Below are 12,072 nucleotides of genomic sequence, written 5' to 3' on the forward strand. Positions count from 1 at the left end.
CGGCGTGCCTCAGGGAGGAGTATTGAGTCCGATGTTGTTCAATGTGACACTTATTGGACTAGCTGACGTTTTACCTAAGACAATCTGCCTCTCGATATACGCAGATGACATCTGCCTTTGGAATTCTGCAGTTACTCGGCTTCACTTGCGCGCGCGTTTGCAACGGGCAGCAACCTTGACATCAGCATATGTATCAACCGAGAAATGTGCATTCGTTGCATTCACACGAAAACTTATGACACCATACCCACTCTCTAATAATAGACACACTATTGCCTACAGAAAGACCCATCGGTTTTTAGGTGTAATAATCGACCGCAATCTTTCCTGGAGCCCTCATTGCACGTACCTGAAGAAAAAACTGTCGTCGACTGCCCAGGGACTAAGATTCATGTGCGGGAAAACATGGGGCACATCTGTACGCTCCATGATTCAGTTGTACAGAGGTCTATTTCTAGGATACCTACGCTACAGCCTTCCAGTATTGTCCAATACGTGCAAGTCAAATGTTCACTCTTTGGAGAGCTTACAGGGCCAAGCATTGCGCACTTGCTTAGGACTTCCTCGCGGTGCGTCAACACCTGCAACAATCGTCCTCGCCAAAGATCATCCGATCCAAACATACGTTGCAGTGGATTGTCTCAGAGCGCATATCCGTCATCTTTCCCGCGGCCCCGATCATCACTTGGCGTTCTTGCCTTCGCAGAGACTTCGTTCCCCGTTTTCTGAAGTTATCGTCACCAATCCAGATTGCCTTCCATCAGGATGCACCCCAGCAGCAAGGCCTTCATTCCCCTTGTGGTGCCTGCAACAGCCTCAGGTGCGCCTAAGTATTCCGGGAGTCACCCAAGAATAGCTCTGAAACTAGATGACGCTGCTATTAATGAATGAGACCTACTGGGACCGAATACACATCTATACCGATGGTTCCGTCTCATATACCAGTTGTTCAGGTGCCGTTGTCATTCCGGCTACGAAAACCACACTCAAGTTCAAACTGTCACACCTGACAACATCAACGGCGGCAAAGCTTGCTGCCCTGCGTGCTGCTGTACAATACCTCCTGCAAGAGACACCTCAGAAATGGGTCATCTTTTGTGATTCTAAGGCAGCACTTCAGAGTCAGCATTTTGCCATTTATCACAGGACTCATGAGCAGCTGGTATATGAGATAAGAGAAGACCACCATCAAGCTATCGCTAAAGGGCATGAAATTATATTTCAGTGGATACCGGGACATACCAGCATTGCTGGTAATGACCTCGCCGACGAAGCCGCCCGGTCTGCTCATCTGGAAGGCCGACCAGTCCCAATCCCCTATCCAGGACCGACGCTGCAGGAAAACTTCATATCGTGGCTAAAACTATGACATACAAATATTGGTCTTCTCTTAACCTCCCGAAGTGTCATCTCCAGAAAATTGACCCATCCTTGATCCTACAAGTGCCATCAAACATTTCCCGCTCTGAGGCGACAGTCTTGTGCCGCCTCTGGCTTTGGGTGGCATTTACAAAGGCCTATACTCGTTCCGCATTGGAATGGGGGACACGCCCATGTGAGACTCTTGTGGAACCAGAGAAATAATTGAACATGTCTTATGTCTCTGTCCCCAGTTCGACCTCGAGCGTGAAGCTCTCCGGACAGCATTGAACCGGACTCTCGACCATTTGCGGAAATGAAGATCCTTGGACCATGGCCGTATATGCGTCGATGGCACAGAAAGCCACGAAAGCCTTGTTGCACCACCTCAAGTCGACAGGTCTTGGCGACCGTCTGTAGACTTCGTGTGAAGTTTAAAATGTGCGCGAAACTGTGCTCTCTCTATTTCCTTTCTCTCTCTTTTCATCCCTATACCCCCTTTCGCCAGTGCAGGGTAGCAAACCGGACGTGCGTCTGGTTAAACTCCCTGCCTTTCATCTCTTCTATTTCTACTCTGGAATGATGAGCGGCAACGCAGCCAGCTGTGGAAGAAGACGACGACGACGAACGCGGGAGCAGTGGCACGAGCGCGTGCCGAGCACGAGCACGAGCGCAACCCGAGGCGCGCCAACGAGCCAACTGCGGAAGAAGACGACGCTCGAACCAATGCTGATGATAATAGTTTTCTGTAGACAGGCGACATCGCCTATATGATTTCGCCTAGACATATAAAGCTTCGCTTTAATCATTTGGTTTCCAACCAATTATTCGATCAAGTCAAACCGGGATTTCTCCTAGTTTGCCCACACAAATTTACACTAGCACCATCAGTTTGGCATGCTTTGATGAGACACTTGTTGGCTATCATGCCGTGGTGCGCTGGTGTCGCTCGCACCGAGTAAAGTGTCAAACATGGCGACCGAGCCTGTGAACGCAGCTGTGGAACAACGCACTGAAATAAACTTTCTTGTGAACGAAAACTTAAACCGACTGAATTGACGCTAGACTTCAAGATCAGCAGAATGACGAGACGACAAGCCGCAGCACATTATGTGGTGGAAACGGTTTTGAGACGGCCGAATGCCATCGAAAAACAATGCAGGACGAGGTGCCTCGTCGGCAGTGAAACTTATGGCGACAACTTATGGGGATAAATGGAGCATCGTTTATGTTTATAACCTCCCCAATGTTGAGACCATCAACTGCTACTGCTACTGTGAGGTTCTCCAGTGTGTACAGAGTACACTCAGTAAGAAACAGCCTGGTTTGCATTAACACGGGCGTTCTTTTCAGCCAGGGCAATGCACACCTGCATTGGACGGCGTGGGACAGCGGACCACACAATGTTGCATTGCTGTATTTCGGTCGGGAGGTACTGCCATATACTGCCAACCTGGTACTTAGTACCAGGGTACCTGGTACTGCCAACCTGGGTTGCCTAACAACCACCTCGCGGAGCGGCGTGTGTTTCGCCTCCTCTTCGTGCCGTGCACAATGAGAGGGAAGGAGTGCATGCCCGCGGCGCGTGCAATGCTCAAGAGAGGGAAAGAGAAAATGAGAGCGAGAAAGAAAAATTGTAGCAGCACCAACGAGGCAACGCGCAGAGCTGCTGCCAACGCCGTTCGCGTTTCCCCGTTTCCCCGCGTTCGCGCCGAACGCGCGCGGTGTCCGTGAATGCAGAAGGCGCCTCTGGCGTCGGCTCGGCAGGTTTCGACCAGCCACAACCCGGCAAGTTTGGAGGCGTAGCTTGGCTGTGACGTCACCGGGGAGATAAAGCTCGGATCCGCCGCGAAGGCGGCAGAACTCTCGTTGACTCTGTGGCGAGTACATGTACCCTTGACTTGGGACGATCCGGACACCCGGAGAAGACGCCGCTCATCTTGAAGCGCGTATCGCGGCCAAGCGAGAATCTGCGCGTCGGCGGCGCTTAGCATTTCCTAGCAAAACTGAGCCAAGTTTAGTGAAACCTGGAAGAAAATCTAGGTCGATCCCAGCTCCACTGTTTACTCCAGCCTTGCACTACTAGTGCAAGCTGCTCACGTTTCTTTTTTTACTTGAAGTTATCATATTCTCAAAAAGCTCTCCTATCTTCCTAATAAACCCTTGTACATTATATTGCACATTGCCTTCAATATTTTTCAAAATTAACTCGGAAGTGATTACTCAAGATATTCACTCCGGATATGAAGCCCGGTGCATGTGGAAATAACTGTACAGAAGTGGTTTACTTCCCCCATTCTTGTCATCCGCTTTCGACAAGCTTGGCACGAAAGTGATGTAGACCTCTGTGCTGTCACAGACAGCTCGGAAAGCAACCTTGAAGTGTGTTTGGAATTCTGCAAGATTGCGTGAAAACCCAGGATGCAGCAGCAACATGGCAATGACACAAGTAGCGAGAAATGGGTGTGTTGGAATATGTTCATGATCTGTCAGCGCAACAAAAAGACGAAAAAGAAGATACTTTTTCATCTTTTTCATCTTTGTCAAGTTGTTGCACTGGCAGATCATGAATGTATAGTACATGCAGTTCCATCTTGACCTCTGTTTTTAGGCTATGAAATGCAGCTTTTACCATAGCAAAGAAAAGAAGACGGTTAGTTCTTCCGTGTACATGGAGATGCAGCATTTTTGCATCTAATTGTGGTACCTTATGAAAGAAAAATATCTTTCTTTTTCGTAACATGCCAGTAGACGAGAATACTGGGATATAATCAGCGTTATCCACATACTAGCGCTCACGATCCTGTCAGGCTTTGCCAATGTAACACACCAAGGCAACCTGAACAGAATGAAGGCCCGATCTTGTTTATTCTTCTTCCTCGTCTCCACCCGTCTCCCCCTTCCCCCCATACCTCGTCCCAGTAAATGAGTTTTTTGTCTTCTGTGGCGCAGTACAATCATCTGACGTCTTATTTCTCTCCCTCTGTTCTTTTTTTTTTTTTTTTGAAAGGTGGGGGGGGGGGGGGGGGGGGCGTTTCACAAGTAATTCAACGGATGAAGCGACATCGAAGACGACCTCCTAACACTCAGTGCTTCGGCAGCTGCAGTCTTGTTACCAATCGAACTTCATCGGGTGACGACATGCGGCATCATGTCGCTTTCACGTCATTGTGATATTGTCATTGCGGCTTGTCATTGCCGTGCATGTCCCATCTTGCTCGTATACGCTTGTATTTCTGAGCGTATTTGACTTGTTCTGGGACCATCGCTACAGGACGAAGGTCGTCAGGGCCAGTGGGCACGATCGATACAGGCATGTGGCTCGTGGTTCTACGGTAGTACACGAGAAAAAGGAGACCGAATCATTGCATGGTGGTGCTGGTGGTGGTAGTGGTAGTGGCTCTCAGGCTGTCTCATGGCCCCGAGAGAAGGCGAAGAAGGTCATCGAATGTTGGTGGGAGGCTGGGAAGGTGGAACCAGACTCGGCGGCGGCGGCGACGGCACGTCCGCCATCGCCGACCATCTCGGTTTCTGCAGCGCGGGCAACCGATGCGAGCCGCGTCGAAAACAATGACCACCTTTTCGCGGAGTTCCAGGCGGGCTCTCAATGACTAAATCGTGATTTTTCTTTCTTCCGCGTTATTGTAGGTCCCCCCCCCCCCCGCTTCTTGCCTCCCCCCTCTTCTCCACCAACCTCGTGTGGCAGCAGCAGCAGCAGGCAACAAGAGGAAACAAGTTAGGCCCGAAAAAAAAAAACAAAATAAGAATGTACACTGGCGCCGAAACCTGACGCTGCAAACACAAGCGAAAAGAATCAAACGCGGAGCAAGCAGTAGAAGAAGAAGAAGCAAGAGACCGGTGGTGGTGTCTGTGTGTGTGCGTGGTGGAGGCGGACGGCTGAGTTAGGTAGAAGGAACGCGGCGCGTGTGTTGTGCCCGAGCTGCACGGGTCCCCTCGCCAGCAGGAAACGGCGCGGCGGCGTGGGACATTTGGCTTAATGTCTTTCTGAAGGAAGGCGAAGGACGGGAAGAAAGGCTTGCAACGTGCGCGCGCAGAAACTTCTTGCAACCCCCCCCCCCCCCCCCCCCCCCCCACCGCCACCACCTCACCGCCCCCTCCCGCTTCCACCTTGCTTTCTGCAGCAGTCTTCGGCTCCTGCGCCGCTTCGGGAGGTGGGAGGAGAGCGGCGGCGAACGTCGGCTCCTCCAAGGACCCCCCCTGTACCTTCTGTCCAGGCTGTGAGCGCACGGCGTGCTCCGCCGGCCCTTCGCTGGCGGCGCGACGACGTGAGCGCACGGCGCTGCACACACACAAAAAATAAAAATAATTAAAAAAAGAAGAAGAAAAAGGAGAGAGGCCTCCTCTCGGCGTCCGTCTGTCCATCCGTCCGCCCATGCAGGTCTCCGAGGTTGTGCGTCTGTGCGCGTTACGGCTGTTGCCTTGGCTCAACCGAGGCCAGCGAGCGAGCGAACCAGGTCTGAGCGTGTGTGTCTGTGTGTGTGTGTGTGCGTGTGATCTGTCGGTTGGGTTGTCGGCAAGGCAGGATGCTGCGCGGCTTCGTGCCATGACGACCGCGCGCCATAAGTGAGGAGGCAGTACGGCCAGGCGATACTCCCTCTTCGCCGGCAGAAAGACGGCACGCGGGCTTAAGAACAGGGGTTGGATGAGAACGTGGTCCGAGGTGTGCTTGGGAATGGAGGAGGCATATATTATTTGCTGCCTCAGACCCCGTACTCGAAAGAGGGCTTGATGTTACGTTTGGCGGAGGCATGCGCCACTGAGAAGCGGAGTGATTGCCGACGGTGCGAAGCGGCAAAGCACTGAATTGAACACCGTCGGTGACCGACAATCGCGGTGCTCTTTTATTTTCTCTTTCGTGAAACCCAAGCGCATTAGACGAAGGCCTTGTTTGAGTACGATCAGCGGCGCTGGCCACTGACGAAAACCGGTGCGTGAGACCGAACCGGGTCGTTACTCCATCGGTTCGACTTAGGCGGCAGCTCCTATGTACACGGAGCTTGAAATAATATGCCTTACACCACGCGTTCTCGTGCATTCGGGTGCCCAAAGGGTACCAATACCCGGACCTTGGATTTAATAAGAATGCGTTTTATCTGTAGCTCTCGTGCGACAGGCCTATTCTTCGACGTTCCTTGCTTTGATTTGACTTGTGCCCCCTGCACTTAAAAAGAACCATTGAGTAGCTCTGGCGCTCACTGATGGCACCGTAACAGACAACTGTATTTCATGCAGGAGTGCGGCCTTACAACTCGGAGCACATCCCAACCTTATAACGCCTCCTGAACTCTTTACAACTCACTACAGAGTGCATAATGGCGCCTCCTCTCGCCTTATATATTTATGCGTCCCCGTATATCTCGGACAATATCGAAGCCTTGTTCCCCTCTTCCGATCTCTTCTTCCTTGAAAGAAAGGCCACCACGTGACATTTCAGTGGCTTCCAAGCCACTGCGGTGTCATAGGGAACGAAGACGCAGATAATGCCGCTCGGGCAGCTCTTGACGACACACAGGAAGAGGCCATACCACTCTCACGGTCCAACGCAGCCAGCAGACTTCGAGTGCTTGCACAGGAGATCACGCTCTCTCTATGGTGCACACCAAGCAGCCAGACCAACCGGAGCAATCTTCAACACCACCTGCTCTCTTTGATGCATCTCTGTATGCCAACTGGACTCCGCCGAAGAGAGGCCACTATGCTTTATCGCTTATGGCTAGGGGTGACATTCACGAAATCTTATTCATTTCTCATTGGAATGGCCGACAACGCTTTTTGCAATGCCTGTCTTTGCGAGGAGACGCTAGAACACATTCTATGCGACTGTCCTGAATATATATAATGTTCAGAGACAGTCCCTGGCGTCCGTTCTGGCGCACCTTGACAATAGACTGATGTCAATTGAAACGACTCTCACGTGTCGTCGACAGAAGACATCGCAGCTGAAGGCGACGAAGGGACTACTTAGGTTTTTAAAAGAAACGGGCTTGGACAAGCGGCTGTGACAGGGATGTCACGTACCACGCAAGAGTGACGGACTGTGACTGACGATGTGTGTGCTGTGCTATGTGCTCTCTCTCTCTCCTCCCCATCTTTCATTCCCCCTCATCCCGCTCCCATGTGTAGGGTAGCAAACCGATTATGCTGAACTGGTTAACCTCCGTGCCTTTCCTTCTCCGCCCGTCCCTTCCTTCCTTCTTTCTTGACTACCTCATTTTTGTACCTTTCTTTTTTATTTTGTGTTATGTTTTGTTTTATTACAGCTATTCCAAAAGTAGTAGCGGGCACCAGTTTTAAGGTAACTAAATCTGCTTCATTTACTTTCGAATAAAGCAAAAGCTACCAGTGAATAATTATGACTTGATAACCGTATAAACTGTTTTTTTTTTCTGATGGCGTATTCATGTACTAATTCCGCCCGTCCAGTCCCGAAGAAGCCAACAAAATCGCTGGTTTATTAAGCAAGAGCGAGCCAGTGCAGTACAATCGAGTGAGCGAATGAGTAAGACGTGTTTGCTTCTTTGCTATAGGATAACCAACTGCCGCGGAAACAACACTTCCGGTTAATTGGAAGCAATCAACATTGCAACCGATTAATTACACATGTTAGATCCTGGCTGAAAATTTTTTTTATTTTAATTTTCTCTGAAATAGATGCAAAAACATTTGTAAAATCAGCTGGGCCAATAGCCAAAGCTGGTATAGGCTCATTGAACATATTTGTTATTGTAGCAACAGAATACACAGAAAACTCGGTTATACATGATCAGTCCCCAAAGCAATGGCGATCAACACTCAAGAGTCAACATTTAAGAAATCAGTAGACATAATCCTCAATCTTTAAAAATTAGAAACGCTTGATATTCCTTTGCATAGTGAGCAAGTTAAGCGTTATGGGAGAATATAGACCACAATTAAGGGTTACCTTCGCGGTGCACCTGGCATGCAGACACTCAGATTTTAAAGCAGATTAAAAGGCTGCAAATAAGAAGGACACGTTTATCAAAAGCTTGGGTCAAATAAAGGTATAGTCACTTCCGCAAGTTCACTGGACCGTTCCTTAACGGTCACATAAATACTTGTTGGACACATTGCCAAAATTTATAGCAGTATAGCTAGCCACTGAAAAATACGTATGTACGCAGTGTGTCAGAACATCGGCTAGATTCCTGGAAAACCTAACTCTAAATTTCACCTAACAAGTGTCGAGAGAGAGGCGCCCAATATTGCATATGGCATCTTCAACAACAATTTAAATTATTCTACTCTTGGCACCAGTCAAAACAAGAGCAGTGAATCCAAATGGATGCTAAATTCGTGCATTTAATCACTTTATACAGCCAGCTTATTATTTTGAAATCCTATTTTCATTTATTTCGCTGTAAGTGCTGGAAAACGTGAAAACCCAATTTTCTTTTCTTTATTTAATTTTATGGAGAAATAACAGCGCCGGCACGTCATTTGTGACGTCAGAAGTATTTAAAAGAAAACACTTTTTCCCCTTATTTAGGCCAGTTTGGTGCAGGCAACCTTCTATAAACTTGCTTCGTTCAGTTTTTAGTTCCTTTAGGTTGCAATGTAGACCTTTTTTATTGTTAAACAATCAATTTAGACACGAGCAGATGCTGTCAAAATCAGTGACGTCACTAGAAATTGGTACGTCAATTCAACCGTGGGGCCGCTAGCTCTCTTTCATTTTTTGCGTCTTCCCTAGTTTACCAAGTCGTCTCTCGCGAATAAGATGATGATTATGTATGAATCTTAATGGCCCAAGGGCCAGTTATGTCCAATGAGCGCCAAGACAGTGTGCTGGATAAAGCTTTGCTTTTGCAGAAGTGTTATTTACTAAATCAGCTAAACTTAACATGTTCGATGCTTCTGTGCTTGCAATCACTGCATGCCTAGAAAACTCGTGGGCACCGGGAATGCCCGGAAAATGCGGTTACGAGGAAAACATGCAACGTTTTTTTCTTTTTTTTTTTTTCCTGTCGTCAAAAAGGCGACCAACGAACAAACATGTATGCGAGCAACCAAGCAATACACATAAGCGCGGCGAAGAGCACCCCACACACACACACGTGCTCTCCAAAGGGGAGGTATAAATAAACGAAGGAAATGCGAACTCGAACCGAGAAGAATCGTGAGACCTCCGCGCTTTCTTTTTTATCTTGCTGTCGTGCTTCGACGCGGCGTCATCGTGACTGGAGCTCGATTTGCCTGAATTTTTTTTCCTCTCAGCGGCGGACGCATGCTCGCTCTCGATGAGGTCCTGGATGCGATGACGAAAAAAAGAAGAAAAAGACGCAGAGCTCCAATGCACCAACCAGGTTCTCCACATCGCATCCTTCTTTGAGACGTATATATATTTTCGTGGCATGACCGGCATCACGGTATATGCCTTGATTCTTTTGCTTGGCTCTATTCCTTTTTAGTATTGTTATTATTTTTTACTTTCTTTCCTGCTTTCGGCACAGGCGCTGCAGGGAGTGATGGTTGAGTGGCGAGGAATTCAATTTTTCGCGCAGCGTGAGTGCAAACCGCCGAGAAGAATTCGCAGTTGATCGTCAAACATTGCATAGCATTTGAATGGATTTCGCTATATAATGGGAGGTGCACGAACAAGGGAAAAATTAACGTTATGTCTAAAGAAGTAAGAGTATAAGGGTTTGACGCTTCGCGTTCACAATGCTTTGTTGCAGAGTGGAAAGCGGAAATGCTGACATCGCTTAGCAGAGTGGTACAGAATGTGACTAATTCGTGTGGTTTGGGTGCATAGATATACGGGGAAGTGGAGGAGGCAAGAAGAAGACGCATTACATATGGACATGAGGAGTTTATCGACTGCCGAGATTATGAAATCCGGCACGCGGCGAGTTTGGTTAAAGGAGGACAAATGGTACTCGCAAAGCTTATAGGGGAGGGATTCGCCCTCCAGCTGGCTTATTTAGGAGAGTGATCGTTATTATGTAAATAAAAGAAAGGATTTCCTATAACCGTAAATATTACGACATGGCCTATTTTGCTTTAGGAAAATGTTGTAAAAATTTCAACTCAGTTCTTTTTTTTTTAATGGACAGAATAGAAAAGTATGTTTGTGTACAAATAAGGAGCCGCCTATTCCTTGGTTCTTGAGCAACTGGTACAATTATTTCATTTCATTTCCTTTTATATGGGCAAAAACACGAGGTTTGCCCGCAAGGCAAGGCAAGACATACACATTACATATGTATTACACATGTATTTTTCTGCACTTTTGCGCATATCGTTTCGTAGGAGAAAGAGAAGCTCGTCAATCAGTGCACACAGAACGACGTTATCGTAGTAGCAGTCAAATCAACACCTACGACACATTACACAGAAACTTTCAAAGCAACAATCTATTTCTTAAGCTACCGTATTTACATGAATATAAGGGGAGTTTCTTCTACGAAATTTTCCAGCCTCAGAACGCACCTCGCGTTATATTCGGCTTCGTGAGACGTATAATCGTGATATAATTTTCTTCTTTGTCGGAAACGCCGAAAGTCCCCTTTCACGTTGTATTCGTGGTCGCGTTATTTACGAGAAAATACGGTATTTCTACAAATGAGTGTGTTTCTGTGTTTGTGACAAGTGTGCCTGTATTTATTAACTGTGTATTTGTATCATGTAAATGTAAACTGGGAAAATGTGTGATGTATAGCCTAGCTTCCTATCCGTGCGCAGTTATTGAACAAGATCAACAACACCAAAATGCGAACAATGACAATATCGCGTAACAAGCTACATTAGAGAGAAGCACTCAAAGTAACAATGCTAATCGCCATTATATCACATATAAAATACAACGACAGTACAAATAAAGAGTACTTATAAACGAAACACTTTCTACGTGCTTGAACAGCGCCCAACGATGCCGCTTTCCTTAAAAAGTTGTTTAATGCCATTATATATAGCGCATTTTGTGCGCACTGCAGTAAGCACAATTGATAGCTCATTCGTTAAGTGGGAGTACATTTCGACTAGAGAACGCTGCACAAAGATTTATGCTGATACATAATAAAAAGCTGAAGAATTTCGAGGACACTCCGATTTCATAAATGACTTGGACTTCAGCAAAAGCAAACTGGTTAAAGGTATTGTAGGAACCATAGCGTACGGTCTAAGTATCCCCGTTATGTGGTATCAGGAAGAAAATGTGTCTTTATCACGTATAATAACTTCCCAATAAATTAGTTCATTTTATTTCGTTTACCGACAGCAGAAGAGTAAATATTGTATTAGTGTTTTTGCTGAACTCCAGACTTCATTCCAGCCCCGTGAGCACAACAGGCCGGGCTTTCATCACGTGATCAGCACTGGCAATATAAGCTTGTAGAGAATTTTTTCAGACATATAAAATCAACATCTGTGCTGGTTGTTTTTTCGGTAATGCAACGCATTGCTTAAATTTCACTCGTCCCTCACATTGATCGAATACAGAGCATGTATTCTGCTCTTGCGTGTATACTTGCTTTGTTTTTTTTTTTTTTTTTTTTACAAATACACGGGCAAGAAACCTACGCGTATTGCCTTTCTGCTCACTATACGGTGTTTTCACTGTGAATACGCCATTATATCTCCGATGCGACAGTCAACGTCATAGAGTGGCTGGTTCACATAAGAGAAAGCAAGAGCGGGACTCGTAAAGGCGTCTCGATTTATATAGTGAAGTCT

Source organism: Dermacentor silvarum, chromosome 6, assembly GCF_013339745.2.
Source record: "Dermacentor silvarum isolate Dsil-2018 chromosome 6, BIME_Dsil_1.4, whole genome shotgun sequence".
NCBI lineage: Eukaryota > Metazoa > Arthropoda > Arachnida > Ixodida > Ixodidae > Dermacentor > Dermacentor silvarum.